General features: G+C 43.5%; 2 long non-coding RNA genes across 3 annotated transcripts; both read left to right on the forward strand.

Moving 5' to 3' along the window:
• The first annotated feature begins 8,686 nt into the window (after positions 1-8,686).
• Positions 8,687-11,100, forward strand: LOC138372523 (uncharacterized). 2 transcript variants are annotated; one of them, XR_011230891.1, is made up of 3 exons: positions 8,687-8,759; positions 10,575-10,670; positions 10,975-11,100. It is a non-coding gene; the product is annotated as an uncharacterized lncRNA (long non-coding RNA). The 2 variants fall into 2 exon arrangements; XR_011230890.1 differs by having other exon boundaries at positions 8,689-8,826.
• Positions 11,101-12,026: 926 nt separating this feature from the next.
• On the forward strand, positions 12,027-15,301 carry LOC138372522 (uncharacterized). Its single transcript, XR_011230889.1, has 4 exons — positions 12,027-12,040; positions 12,399-12,438; positions 14,305-14,395; positions 15,126-15,301. It is a non-coding gene; the product is annotated as an uncharacterized lncRNA (long non-coding RNA).
• The last annotated feature ends 1,158 nt before the right edge of the window (positions 15,302-16,459 follow it).

The raw sequence follows: 16,459 nt of genomic DNA on the forward strand, positions 1-16,459 counted from the left end.
CTACTGGAATTAAACTCCACGTCACTGGAAGACGGTAAAGTTAGGGCAGACATGATCACCACCTACATAATTCCAGAGGAATTATCAGGGGTTGATAAAAACAAACATTTTATCATGGTTGAAACAAGAATAATGGGACACAGATGGGAACGTTGTACCCAAATGAGCCACAGAGACATTACACAGATTTTAGAGTAGTTAACAAATAGAATGCACTAGGCAGTGATGTGGGAGGCGGCAGACTCCACACACACACAGTTCCAAATGCAGATATGATAGAGCCCAGTAGGCTCAGGAATCTGTACACCAGTTGATTGACGGTCGAGAACCGGGACCAAAGAGCCGGAGCTCAACCACAACTAGCTGAGTACCTAACTACCCATCACCTCCCATTCAGGCAGCTTCCCCCCCCCCCGACCACTCAGCCCACAGTACTGCTCAACACTTGCATCATTTGCACATCAACGGAGCAATCAGATCAGAAACTGGCATTAGAAGACACCAAACAAGCCACCTCTGTTCCGTCAGAGAGGAGAGGGAACAACACGGGAACTGTTGGGTGAGGGGGAGAGAGAGGAGGGAGAGAGAGAGAAGGGAGAGTGTTGAGAGCATAGCACCCTCCTCAAGTGTTACTTTCGGGGGTTGAGGTGGGAATGAAGGAGCTTTGATACTTCCTTCTTGTATAATTAGACGCGTTACTGTTCCTTTGGTCACTACCCTGGGTCACTGTTCCTCTCTCACTACCCTGGGTCACTGTTCCTCTGTCACTACCCTGGGTCACTGTTCCTCTGTCACTACCCCTGGGTCACTGTTCCTCTGTCACTACCCTGGGTCACTGTTCCTCTGTCACTACCCTGGGTCACTGTTCCTCTGTCACTACCCTGGGTCACTGTTCCTCTGTCACTACCCCTGGGTCACTGTTCCTCTGTCACTACCCTGGGTCACTGTTCCTCTGTCACTACCCTGGTCACTGTCCCTCAGTGTCCGCACAGACTGCGACACAGAATAGGGTACCCTGGCGGAGGACCCAGCACCCACACCAACCCTACTGAAAGGCAACGAGCATCGGAAATCCAGTTGGGACAGCCCCCACTGCAGACAAAGCAGCCCCCCAGTTTCTGTTAGAAGCAACAGCAGATCCGAGTGCCCATGCTTGCCTCACAGCCGTGCGTGCTCTCCATGCTGGGGATTCCCTTTTGGAAGTCCCTATATCTCTGCAACATGGACATGTCTTGATCCGCAACATACTACCGTTGGACGTAGAAGAATACGGATTGCATGGCCCTCTACTGTCTCTTCTAGGCTCCTATGGCATTTGAGATCATTGGTGCATTGCGGGAGAGTGCAAAGAGGTTTCTCAAGGTTTTTGGGCTCCAAGGTCATTGAAACAACGAGGAACCCAAGAGCGGCGTGCTTCCTTTTCCAGCGCCTCTGGGTGGCAATCCAGAGGGGGGAAATGTCCACGACCTCAGAGGAGTTCGAAGAAACCAACAAAATTCCCTTTTTTCTTTCCTCTTAATGTTCACATTCTGTAGCCATTCAGTTATGTTAAACTGTCATCTTGCATAATATATATACCATAAACAACTTGTTATATAATGACACGAAAAAGGGGGGTGGTAGGAGAAGCAAATATATATGTATATTTAGAGTCAAACGATTAGTTTTTCCCTGAATGCTCTTTATTACCGTCTCTTTATATATATATATATATATATATATATATATATATATATATATATATATATATATATATATATATATATATATATATATATATATATATATATATATATATATATATATAATGTGTGACATACGTGACCCAAGCTGCGGAAGTGGAGTACACGCCACATGCATAAAATTAACGCCTTCACACACCGGAATGACTGTATGCTTTAATGAGCTTATTGTGTGATGTGGCTCTGAGGCGCGAGTCCTTGTGTGTGTGTGTGTGTGTGAGACCATACACACAGACAGGCCTCTGTGGTGTGTGCTCTGGTGTGAACACTTGGCTGTCGGTTCTAGCCTGATGTTGTCAGGGTATCATGTTGATGCTGGGGGACATGATCCTGGGGACATGATCCTGGGGACATGATCCTGGGAACATGATGCTGGGGGACATGATGTTACAGCATCGGAACAAGTTGCTGAAGCTGAAACCCGGTGCTGGAACCCGGTGCTGGAACCCGGTGCTGGAACCCGGTGCTGGAACCCGGTGCTGGAAGCAGTGAAAGCATCATCTAAGAAGTATGTTCTTCACTACAGAGATAACTGGATGCATGTTTGGCTCTCTCTCCTATCGCAAGTGTTCATCATTGCCAACAATAACCGGGGCTAACGGTACACGACGAAACCTTACGATCATGATTGATCCAGTGAGCTCATCGTGGTTCAGCCGGTTCGATGCGTGTGCCTGCAGGGGGGAGGAGTCCATGCAGAGATGCGAGTTCGATCCCAATGCACAGCCTTAACATCTTCTCTAATTGCAGTTAATATTTTGTTAGAGTATGCAAAGAAATATAAGACAATTGTATTGTTAAACAACCTTAACGTGACCTAAATATTCTCAAGGACTCGGGAAAAGCAAATCCTGCCTGGCATTTTGGCTGAAATGAGGACAGACAGACGCACACGAGATAAGATAAGTGTGTTAAATGTCACCCAAGTAAATATATATATACAGTTATCTTGCACCACACACACACACACACACACACACACACACACACACACACACACACACACACACACACACACACACACACACACACACACACACACACACACACATATATATACACAGGCAGTGAGGTTGTGGAGGGTGAGACTCCATACACAGTTTCAAATGTAGATATGATAGACCCCAATAGGCTCAGGAATCTGTACACCAGTTGATTGACGGTTGAGAGGCGGGACCAAAGAGCCAGAGCTCAACCCCGCAAGCACAACTAGGTGAGTACAACTAGGTGAGTACACACACACAGGACTCGCGGCTAAATGGACAGCACCCGGGGGTGGGGGGGGGGTCGTAGTCTTAATGGCTCGGGTTCGATTCCCGGCGGAGGCGGAAACAAATGGGCAGTTTTTTCACCCTGATATACGTGAACACAGGATGTTCACGTATTCATGTTCACCCTGTTCAACCTGACAGGGGTGAGGTTGACAGGCTGTCCCACTACCTTGCGACCTCTGTCAAAGGTTACGAGGTTGTGGGGGCAGCTTGACAGAGATCGCAAGGTCGGGATTTCGTAGGGCAGGATTAACCGTATATAAAGATGGCGTCCCAGGAAGGGGTGTGGGGGGGGGGGTTAGTTTAGACAGGGGGGAAGGGATTACCGCTGCTTACAGTAATCCCCGGCTGTATGGAAACTCTTGAGAGACTCTCCACTGTCCATCATAATAACACCAACTGTCTCAGAGTTCGATTTTAACTTTGTGGAATTAACTTTGCTAAATACTCGTAGAGTTGCTGTAAGTCAATTCTAGTTGTGTCTATTATATCTACTTTATAAAGTGGCTGCAATTTTTCTTCGAACTATCTACCTATCTACCTCAGCGTAATTTATTATAGATATATTGTAAGTCTGTAAATCAAATATCCCCACTTATTGAGAGGTCTGCGTGCGGTCAAATCAAATCGCTGTTTACGTCTGGCTAAATTAATTATGCACAAGTGAGCCCTGAAGACTCCCCCTCAGTGTTCCGTTTTCTCCAGGTACTTGACACGAGACCTGCTGAAGAAGACCTCTTGACAGGGCTAAGAAGCAGGTCTGTTTGTCTCTTGAAGGTGTACCTTGGAGCTCCTTAGGCGGAAGCCCTTCACCTGTGACTAGTCAATCCCTCATTGGTGCCGTGAGGGGGGTACGTGGCTATAAATATATGAGGCACTTGTTCTTTTGAGGTCATTGAATAGGGAGAGCTGTTAAGGAGAGTTGGGTTGTGAGGAGGGGGGGGGGAGGGGGGGGATGCAGGTTTATGAGTCCATGTGTGTACTCATCTCAATGTACTCATCTAGATGTGCTGACGGGAGACGTCTCCCGTCACGCAGGGTGCAGTCGCACTTCTACAGATCTCCAGTATCAGTTCTTGATACTGGTAATGGCTCAAAAGGGCCACCACTTACGGGTTATTCATGCCCGTGCCACCTTTTGGGTGGCTTAATCTTCATCAATCAATCTAGATGTGGTTCCAGGGTCGATCATCAGTTCCTTGGCCCCGCCATCTAAAGATGCTTAGTTTAATACAGTGATTAATTGTCAATGCTTTTTCTGATCATATTTACATGTAAAATTATGAATTGAATTTGCTTCAGCATTTTTTGTCTAACTCTTTCCAGTTAATGCCAATTGTAACAGTGAAGCTGCTCTTTCTAACATATATATAACTAATTTTATTCTTTAATTGCCATTTATTGAAAACTCGTTCCCCTGTTCCTTGCCTAAAATATTTTTTCTTTCTCTAAGTTTCCAAACCACTAGAATCTTCTATGTCGTCATCATGTCCTCTCCTCCAGTGTCAATCAAGTTCCATCCGTCTTTCCTCGTTGCTTAGAACCCTCTGTTCAGGAACTAGCCTTGTTGCATACCTTTGGATTTAACTGGTTCTGTGTGGTGATTAATAAAAGTGCTGGTTCCATGCCGTGGCTGCATACTCCTTAGTGAGTCTCACGTAGATTGTATATACGACCTGGAAGGCTTCTTTGTCCTAACTCCAGAAGATCACACGAACGATGGTCAGAGTGATTGATGAGGCTGACGTGGTTCGGCAAATATGTTCCTCTGAGTTTCTATTTCAATGTTCCCGGAGGATTTCTCATTCTCTGAAGCAGCCGTCTGTCTGTCTCTCTTTCCTCACACTGCTGTACAGGTGTGATCTCTCCTGTGGCTACGTGTGCACACGTGTACGTGTCTGTGGATGTGTACTTCCATAGCATATATATATTTACTAATTTGAAGACACTGTTCAACATAACAGGCCAAATACACCTGATTAATCTTTGTATGTAGATAGGAGCTGCCTCGTATGGGGCCAATAGGCCCTCTGCAGTTACCTTTGTTCTTATGTTCTTCGTCCTCCATTTATCCGCTATGTATCTCCCTTATCTTTACCTATAATATATATATATATATATATATATATATATATATATATATATATATATATATATATATATATATATATATATATATATACAACTTTATATATATATATATATATAATATATATATAATATATATATATATATATATATATATATATATATATATATATATATATATATATATATATATATATATATATATATATATTGGTGTATACTGGCAGCAAGTTTTTTCTTTTATGCATGTCTCATGAATATGACAGCATATTCCGTATTTACTATTTTCTGATTTAGGGCTTCTATCCCTCTTACTAATGCTCTTGCATCAGGGTTCAGCTGGAAGAAGAGTTCACCAAACCTCACGTTGTTTTCAAAGTGAAGAAAATGAATTGAATAATTTATTTTATAATTAGTGTAATACAGTCTTCAGTTATTCACCATCAATAGTACCCATTCACAACTCCCCCCCTCCTCCTCCCCCATTCATGGATGAATCACAACATCAACAAAACGTTCTTGAACGAGTATTAAACGTGTCGTATACACGTGAGTAGGCCGGATCTGCTACTCCCTCAAAAAACAAAAACCACCTTTCACACTCCCTGCCTATAGGGCTAATATTCCTATATACTCCCATAGCAACTTCGAATTTATGGCTTGTCACTCTCTTCAACCACAGCTAAAGCATTATATTAGGGTTTGCCATTATTGTCACAGAGTTTCTAACGAGTTCGTACGACCATTAAGTGAGGCGTACGACCGCCATATTGTTCACGGCATCCGACACGCATCCTGTTTGTGGTTGGTCACAACAGAGAAGGAAATGAGGATTAAATCCCTCTCCTCCCCCCCCCTCCCCGAGTGTGGGGGTCCTTGTCACGGGATTACCACCATTGGGGATTACAAGACCGGACAAAATGATTTCGGACTACATTAGCATATTCGGTCTTTTTTTTTTATTCTATCCAACAAAATCTGGGGAATTTTATTGAATGGAGGATTCACTACTTTAAGAAAAAATACATTAAGTAGTTTGTAATGCGTATTGTATAAAGTAATTTATTATTTTATAGAGCAAAATGTTTGTAGCATATGAAGTGTGATTGTTGAGTGTGATTTGTCCGGGCAGTGCTCCAGCTCCTGGACACACACACACACCCATATACACACACCTGGAAAACAGAAGAGTAAGGGGAGACATGATAACCACCTACAAAATTCTCAGGGAAATGACAGGGTGGACAATGACAAACTCTTCAGTACGGGCGGAAACTTAGTGCCCAAATGAGCCACAGAGACATTAGAGAGAATTTGTTCAGTGTCAGAGTAGTTAACAAATGGAATGCATTAGGCAGTGATGTGGTGGAGGCTGACTCCATACACAGTTTCAAATGTAGATATGATAGAGCCCAGTAGGCTCAGGAATCTGTACACCAGTTGATTGACGGTTGAGAGGCGGGACCAAAGAGCCAGAGCTCAACCCCCGCAAGCACAACTAAGTGAGTACAATAATCCAGCAACTCCACAATTGCTGTCATCCGCCATTTTGTTCCAAAAATCAACAACCCTGTTTCCGAACCAGTATTTACCCAGGTCTTCCCCGAGCCACGGGTAATCGCACCACACAGGATCACCTAAAGGGTACAGAATACATCGCCAGAATACTACAGCAGCCCAGGATAGATCCTACAACGCCATAATACATCCCACGAGTCGTGCGACCCTTCTTCTCAAGGACCAATGATGCTGTCCATGGACCAGATTCACGAAGCAGTTACGCAAGCACTTACGAACCTGGGGCCAGATTCACGAAGCAGTTACGCAAGCACTTACGAACCTGTACATCTTTTCTCAATCTTTGGCGGCTTTGTTTACAATTATTAAACAGTTAATGAGCTGCGAAGCACCAGGAGGCTGTTTATAACAATAACAACAGTTGATTGGCAAGTTTTCATGCTTGTAAACTGTTTAATAAATGTAACCAAAGCCGTCAAAGATTGAGGAAAAGATGTACACGTTCGTAAGTGCTCGAACTTACTCTAAATAAGTCTGCTTCGTGAATGTGGCTCCAGTTCATTTCTCTTTCATCCCATTAGGGTTTCAATTTCTCGGGATGACTGAAATGCACTGACGACGCAAACCATCAATTAATAGAATGTATATTTTCGTGGAGACGAAGGCAAGGCTGCAGGCAAGAGTTGGAACACATATGAAGCAGTTGACGTCAACAAGGGCGCGGGCTATATGCTGATTTTCCTCCAGCAGCCCATCAGTTTGTTTCTGTTAACAACGTCCGAATGCGTTCGAGAGTGTTTATAGAGACAGAGATAATAATAATAATAATCATACGTTCTGTCGGGGACAGGCAGCCTGTTTATATACATGTGTACATAAGGTCGGAATCGAGGCTCCTCCCAGGATTGAAACCAAAAACAGTTACCTACTCCCTGATACCTAATCTGCTGTTAGGTGGACAGAGGCATTAGGTGAAAAGTAAGGTGCCCATCCATTTCTACCCCTCCCGGGACTCGAACGCGGGATTCCTGATTGTGAGTCGAAAATGAACCCGACTCTACTAAGACACAGAGACAGTAACATTAATTTAAATCCCGGCCGGGACAGAATTGGTTGGGCACACTTCCTTTCACCTAATGCACCTGTTCACCTAGCAGGGGAGTAGGTACTCAGGCGTTCGTCAGCTTGTTATGGGGTTGCATCCTGGGCGGGGTCAGTAATTCGACCTAGAGAGAGGGGGGGGGAGGAGGGGGTGAAAAGGAAGACCTCCTTGACATAAGCCTAACGTGTATGAATACACTCTGGCTGCCTGTCCCCGGACACGATGAATTATTAAATAAACATGGACAAAGGGACCTCTTGAAGTCTATATACCCCCAGGGAGCATACCCAGCTACCCTCTCATCACAGAGGGTATATAGGCGACCACTGGGCACAGGAAGCCCCATAGCTACTGGGCATGAATGCCCCCACACCTTACCCACCTCACCCCCCCCCCTCCTCTTCTCCATGCCCTCCACCACCCCACTCCCCTCCCCCTTTGGTCTCTCCCTCATGCCCTTAGGGTATAGCACGCCCACGCTGATAAAGCAATATGGTCTTTTGAAGGGATGGAAAAAGACTGGGTTTTCAGACTTGAGAAAGTAGAGCAGCCTTTGCAAGGAGGTCTGTAAGGCTTTCAGGGTCTCATAGCCTCGTTTTAGGTCTCGTAGTGAATCCTATACTAAGCAGGGTACGTAGGTCTCGTACCCTCGTGAGTTTTAGGATCTCGTAGCACACTTGGCTTATAGTCCCCCCAACGTCAAAATATGCCGTACTATAAACTCTACACGCTCGCTGAATTGACGGGCTGATACATTTTCTATTCGTGGGTGTTCGGTTAGGTTAGGTTCGGGCAGTTTAGTACATCATTTTGTGACGTGACAACTCGTGAGGACGGGCCTGGTCTGCCGGTGGGCGGTGGAGTTTAAGTCTATTACATGCACATCTTAGTGAACCTCCTTCCCCCCTCCCCCCTCTCCCCCTCCCCCCCACCTCAGTGGCACTGCCTCGCGAGTTGCCAGTAGTCACCAAGCTGCACCAGTGCCAGGGTGCCACACTCAGGCCTGACTCCCCCGACCACAGACGGAGAGCCACGAAGGTAAATCGTTAGAAATTCGACGCATTTCCCTGCAGTGGCTTCAGACATTATGTGGTTTCAAGCGCAGGTGAGACGTATATACGAATGAGTTTGCGTGGGTATAAACAGGAGCTGACTCGTATGGGCCGGTAGGAGCTGCCTCGTATGGACCAATAGGAGCTGCCTCGTATGGACCAATAGAAGCTGCCTCGTATGGACCAATAGGAGCTGCCTCGTATGGACCAATAGGAGCTGCCTCGTATGGACCAATAGAAGCTGCCTCGTATGGACCAATAGGAGCTGCCTCGTATGGACCAATAGGAGGTGCCTCGTATGGACCAATAGAAGCTGCCTCGTATGGACCAATAGGAGCTGCCTCGTATGGACCAATAGGAGGTGCCTCGTATGGACCAATAGGAGCTGCCTCGTATGGACCAATATGAGCTGCCTTGAATGGTCCAATAAGAGCTACCTCGTATAGGCCAATGAGCCTTCTGTAATTTTCCATTATTTTTGCATTGTATGTTCAAGCAGGTTATTGCTATACGTGTTCGATATGACTGAGGCGCCGCTGACACACCAGGTTCACTGATACAACCTACAACACTGACAGATTTAACACTTCTTTGTCACACCCCCTTCTTGAACACACCTTGAACACATCTTCAACTCCCCTTGAACTCCTCTTAAACCCACCTTCAACTCATCTTAAACACATCCCTTGAACACAGCAAGAACTTCAAATCTCGCTTATCTGACAGGTATCTTATCAAATGCGTCCAGACCTGCTAATGACAGGTGTGTGTTGGTTGATGCCTTCCCACACCTGTGTATATATATATATATATATATATATATATATATATATATATATATATATATATATATATATATATATATATATATATATATATATATATATATATATATATATATATATATATATATATATATATATATATATATATATATATATGACAATGTCAGACCACGGAGGAAAAATGAAACAGGAAATTTCCTTAAGTACTTTCGTATATTAAATACATCTTCATCTTTGCTTCTGAAGATGTATTTAATATACGAAAGTACTTAAGGAAATTTCCTGTTTCATTTTTCCTCCGTGGTCTGACATTGTCACATTCTTAATCACGTGTTTATTTTCGTGATACACACATATATATATATATATTATATATATATATATATATATATATATATATATATATATATATATATATATGTAGTACGTAATTACTGTAGTGGTCTTTCGGGCTCACCATAGCCCGTGCTACATGGACGCTTCGTTCTGTGTAGCTAAATCTAAAAGAGTCGCTGGAGGATGCTCGCTGAATCTCGTTCATCTCAGCAACCTGAGGACTCGCAGAGACCTCCTCCCCTAGCAACAGTGTCTCAAGTTAGCTGCACTTCGTTCAATCCACAACAGTTGCCTAACTCCTGGGTAACTGTTTACTGCTAAGTGAACTGTGGTATCAGGCGTATAGGGAAACGGGCCCAAAACGTTTCTTCCTGTTCGGGAATCAAACTCGGGTCCAGTCCGTTGTAATCCGACTACGAAATCTCTCGTCTCAATGAAACTGTTTTCAGTTGCTTAGATAGTCCTTTATCTACTGGAGAACCTTTTGGGTTAGGAAACTGTTCATTTCTAAGATGTATTTCTTAGTTCAAGAGCCAATAAACATATGTTCATATTTTTATTTACCTGTAATACAGTTATCTATAATACAGCTGAAAATTCTGGAATTGATTTATTTATTTCCTAATGTTAAAAATGTATTTTAATTAGTTATTACATAAAAATAATTTGTTTTCTTTCAGTAAATTATGATGAAAGAAAACGAGCCTCTGGAGGGTCTTGTGAGGGAGGACCTTGGTAATTCATCTGCTGCCTCTAACCTCGCCTTTAACGAGCAAGTTAGTATATATGACTAAATCACAGGTATGAAAAAAGCAGTACTGATGCTGAACTTTCCTTCCTAAAGCGTCTTTTTCCGGTAACATATTTTGTAACATTTATTTTTGTTTAGATATCTGACATCTCAAGGGTCTCAGTAGTGCAGCCGGATTCGTTCTCGATTCGCAATCCGGAATTTTGTGAATCGTTTTGTGAATGAAACCTTCTCCACATCCCCAACCACCAATAGCAGCCTTCCCCACACACCCAACCACCAATCACAGGCTTCTCCACACCCACCAATCACAGACCACACCGTTGCAGGTGAAGGCACTCATCAAGACAGGGCGGAAGGTGTGCCACCTGGCCTTCGGGCAGTCACCATTTCCCGCCCCGGAGTGCCTGACGGAGGCGCTGAAGGAATGCGCCCACATCACCCAGTACCTCCCACACACAAGGTGGGACCTGAGGACATATGCATTTGTTCTTTCTTGAAAGGCTTGTAATCTTAGACTATTATATAGCATTTTTTGGACAAAAGTTGTATTGCTTAGATTTAGATTTAGATTAAGCGCTTAGATTTTTGTTTTAGTTTTAATGTGATTTGTTTGTTAAAAGTAAAAGCAGTGATATTAATCTTCTCAACCTACTACCACTCTTGAACTCAAAACCATCTGAATGGCTTATGAGTGAATATCTTTTCTGAAAATATTACTATATTCGCTAACTATGAATGTCAGATGTATAATATTAAATATTGATTGGTTTCTTGAGGGGTTTTCTTAACATATTCTAACATTTCCGTCAGGTATTCCGGAGCTTCGCGAGGAGCTGGTCAAGTTCCACGAGCGGTACGACAGCTTGAGTTTAAGCGCCGAGGGCATCGTGGTGGGACCTGGCAGCAAGGAGCTCATATTCCTCATCATGGCTTCCTTCAGAGGAGGTACAGAGCCATAGTTCTTGCCAGAACATGGGGAGAAAAATGAGTGGAAGTTATAGACAGGAACTTCTAAGAAGTTTAGACATATATATATACGAGTTAGGTGGAGATAAATTCGAGTTGCCTGGTATAGATCTATAAACCTTTTACATTTTCCTGTATTACCATGTTCATACATTCTTATACAATATACATAAATTCAATCAATTCGGCATATTAGTTCTCTGAGTCCTAGTAGGCTTCATATGTCCCCTCACAGATATCCTGCTGCCCGCGCCCTCCTGGCCCTCGTTCTATTCCCAGAGCCGCCTGGCGGGGAAGGTCCCCAGGGTCCTCCAGACAGAGCAGGACCAGGGCTGGAAGCTGACGCCGGAGACGCTGGAGAAGGCTTGCAAAGCAGGCAGCTCCTGGCTGGAAGCTCCTGATCCTCACCAACCCCCGGAAACCCTAGTTAGTGCTCCATACTAGCGTGCTAAATATTACGAAGTTCATACATATACATGCGTTCAGACTGGTTGACTGAGGTCAATGTATACACAGATATACTCAGTATCGTCCATTTGCATTATTTAATTCTGATGTTCGTTTTCAAAAGTATTTCTATGTATTTGTTTTTTACACAAACACACACATGTTGATAATGAAATTGTTTCTTATACTTCGTATAAGAAGTATACGAAGTATAAGAAATATATATATAAGTATATTATTAAGTTCCTGGAGAGGTCTTTGAGGTAAAGGCTGGATGGATGGTAGTGATGATCAGGGAGCCTTGTAGCTCGCTAACACTGTCTTGGGTCTTCTCCAGGCGGTACCTGCTACTCTGAGCAGGAGCTTCAGGCTATCAGGTGAGTAGAGGGGACAGAACCTGTCCTATTCCTGTTTTACAACCATCTCTCTCTTTTATGTTTCTTGGACGTGGCCTTCTGTGTGTGTGTGTGTGTCTGTGTGTGTGTGTGTGTATGTGTGTGTGTGTGTGTGTGTGTGTGTGTGTGTGTGTGTGTGTGTGTGTGTGTGTGTGTGTGTGTGTGTGTGTGTGTGTGTGTGTGTGTGGTGTGTTTTGTTATTAATAATATATTTAACTTTGTACGCTATTTTGTTTGTCTTTGGTCTTTAAGAAAGACACTAACTTATGTAGTGTGTCTCAGTGTTGTAGGTTCCTTAAGTGTGTCTCAGTGTTGTGGGTTCCTTAAGTGTGTCTCAGTGTTGTAGGTTTCTTAAGTGTGTCTCAGTGTTGTAGGTTCCTTAAGTGTGTCTCAGTGTTGTAGATTTCTTAAGTGTGTCTCAGTGTTGTAGGTTCCTTAAGTGTGTCTCAGTGTTGTAGGTTCCTTAAGTGTGTCTCAGTGTTGTAGGTTCCTTAAGTGTGTCTCAGTGTTGTAGATTTCTTAAGTGTGTCTTAGTGTTGTAGGTTCCTTAAGTGTGTCTCAGTGTTGTAGGTTTCTTAAGTGTGTCTCAGTGTTGTAGGTTCCTTAAGTGTGTCTCAGTGTTGTAGATTTCTTAAGTGTGTCTCAGTGTTGTAGGTTCCTTAAGTGTGTCTCAGTGTTGTAGGTTCCTTAAGTGTTTCTCAGTGTTGTAGATTTCTTAAGTGTGTCTCAGTGTTGTAGGTTCCTTAAGTGTGTCTCAGTGTTGTAGGTTTCTTAAGTGTGTCTCAGTGTTGTAGGTTCCTTAAGTGTGTCTCAGTGTTGTAGATTTCTTAAGTGTGTCTCAGTGTTGTAGGTTCCTTAAGTGTGTCTCAGTGTTGTAGGTTCCTTAAGTGTGTCTCAGTGTTGTAGATTTCTTAAGTGTGTCTTAGTGTTGTAGGTTCCTTAAGTGTGTCTCAGTGTTGTAGGTTTCTTAAGTGTGTCTCAGTGTTGAAGGTTCCTTAAGTGTGTCTCAGTGTTGTAGGTTCCTTAAGTGTGTCTCAGTGTTGTAGGTTCCTTAAGTGTGTCTCAGTGTTGTAGGTTCCTTAAGTGTGTCTCAGTGTTGTAGATTTCTTAAGTGTGTCTCAGTGTTGTAGGTTTCTTAAGTGTGTCTCAGTGTTGTAGGTTCCTTAAGTGTGTCTCAGTGTTGTAGATTTCTTAAGTGTGTCTCAGTGTTGTAGGTTCCTTAAGTGTGTCTCAGTGTTGTAGGTTTCTTAAGTGTGTCTCAGTGTTGTAGGTTCCTTAAGTGTGTCTCAGTGTTGTAGGTTCCTTAAGTGTGTCTCAGTGTTGTAGGTTCCTTAAGTGTGTCTCAGTGTTGTAGGTTTCTTAAGTGTGTCTCAGTGTTGTAGATTTCTTAAGTGTGTCTCAGTGTTGTAGATTTCTTAAGTGTGTCTCAGTGTTGTAGGTTCCTTAAGTGTGTCTCAGTGTTGTAGGTTTCTTAAGTGTGTCTCAGTGTTGTAGGTTCCTTAAGTGTGTCTCAGTGTTGTAGGTTCCTTAAGTGTGTCTCAGTGTTGTAGGTTCCTTAAGTGTGTCTCAGTGTTGTAGGTTTCTTAAGTGTGTCTCAGTGTTGTAGATTTCTTAAGTGTGTCTCAGTGTTGTAGATTTCTTAAGTGTGTGTGGCTGAATATATTCAATATTTTCCCTGTCTATGATTCAACTCCTAAAGACTTACTCATATATGTACATTTTATGATTGTTTGCTCTTTCTAAACAAAATTATTGTTTGAAATGTAAGTTGATAATAAAATATAATTGTTATATTCTATCGTCTTTTCACGTAAATACAGTTGTTTACCTTTTTCTTGCGTCTGGCAGCGCCGTGTGTCGCCAGCGAGGAGTTATCGTACTTAGTGATGAAATTTATGCTCGACTGACTTTTAACAGAAAGCACGCGTCCATGGCCAAGGTAGGTCACGCTGCTGCTGCTTCCTCTATCATTGCTTCTATAATTAACATTATTATTGCAGCATTTCTTCATAAACAAAGATCGTTAATCCAGCTGCCAAACACTTTATTTGAATGAAAAACGCTTTACACACTCACACAACCCGTCCTCAGAGTCCATTCCATCCAACGGTCGACCCCAGAGACGCATTCGTCAATTGTTGATGTTCATTCAAAATAGGAATGTTCTCAAATAAAAATTCATGTTATTATATATATTAGCATACTGTGCATATTTAGGCGCTGGTTAGGTGTTTAGGATCTGTTGGCGATTATTGGTATTTGTAGTACGTGGATGAAGCATTTACAGCGTTGTGGTTCGAACAAAAGTCGACAGCGAAGCACTTGTGTTTCACTCAATTTCACGTATGCACTCTCGTCTAGGAATTCTACCTTCAATACACAGTAATGTGATGAATCAATGAGAAAATTCGTAGGAATGTCTAAGTTGTCTAAGACTTGTGCATGGTAACACCCAGAGTTCGAATCCTCACCACCGCTCCTACTGAGTTACTCATACCTTGAGGTTACCTTGAGGTGCTTCCGGGGCTTAGCGTCCCCGCGGCCCGGTCGTTGACCAGGCCTCATTACTATAATTATAAAGTAAATATTGTGTATTTACTGACATCAATTATTTCAACCATAAAGCTCAATAACAAATGAACAACTAACCTAATCTATCCCCTCTTTAGCATTTCCCTGAGGGCACCATTCTCACCAGTGGCTTCAGCAAGTGGGCGTCGGTGGGCGGCTGGAGGCTTGGATACGCCCACTTTCCTTCCTCTCTACGCCCACTCTTTGAGGCGGTCCGCAACGCTGCCTCCCACACATACACTAACGCCCCGGCGCCCATGCAGTATGGTGTGGCCCAGGTGAGGGGTGTTGGGTGTACGGTGTGGCCCAGGTGAGGGGTGTTGGGTGTACGGTGTGGCCCAGGTGAGGGGTGTTGGGTGTACGGTGTGGCCCAGGTGAGGGGTGATGGGTGTACGGTGTGGCCCAGGTGAGGGGTGATGGGTGTACGGTGTGGCCCAGGTGAGGGGTGATGGGTGTACGGTGTGGCCCAGGTGAGGGGTGATGGGTGTACGGTGTGGCCCAGGTGAGGGGTGATGGGTGTACGGTGTGGCCCAGGTGAGGGGTGTTGGGTGTACGGTGTGGCCCAGGTGAGGGGTGATGGGTGTACGGTGTGGCCCAGGTGAGAGTTTGTGAGCAAACTCACACACACACACACACACACACACACACACACACACACACACACACACACACACACACACACACACACACACACACACACACACACACACACACACACACACACACACACACACACACACACACACACACACACACACACGATATACTCTCCAAAATTACCTCATCCGATTCCACCAAACATCGACCAGTCGAGTTTTTACTCGAGCAGAACTGACGAAAATATCACCATGAATTATTTACCATAATACGAGTTGAATAGACTTTGTATTTTATGGGCCCCAACGACCCAATTCCGAGTGTAGCGGCTTCTATTAGTCAGTTGTGTATAGACTATATCTGTCCGTTTATTGGGTTATTTGAATAGGGGTGTATGGGCTCATTATGCCCGTTATTGGGGACAGGAAGCCTGTGAGTATATATTTATTTAAGGCTTACATCGAGGTCTCCAGCACCCCTTAAGGTGGAACAACTGACCCTTTACAGGATGCAAACTCACAACAGCTGACTAACTCGCAGAGTTACGTCATAGAGTGAGCTGAGTTACGCCAGAGTGAGCTGAGTTATATCATAGAGTGAGCTATTATTGTTGTTGCCCAAAACGCTATACGTACTAGTGACTTTAGATACTGTATGTACTAGCTCTATCTATAAATCAATCAGAATGTTTGTAACTCTGCATCTATGTATGTACTTTTCCTAAATAAAATATAATTATTATGATTATTATTATTATTATTATTTTTATTATTATTATTATTAGTATATATAAACACATAACGAAACTACGACGTTGTTACAACATTCCAACACG

This window comes from Procambarus clarkii, chromosome 39 (assembly GCF_040958095.1).
Source record: "Procambarus clarkii isolate CNS0578487 chromosome 39, FALCON_Pclarkii_2.0, whole genome shotgun sequence".
In the NCBI taxonomy this organism is placed as follows: Eukaryota; Metazoa; Arthropoda; class Malacostraca; order Decapoda; family Cambaridae; genus Procambarus; species Procambarus clarkii.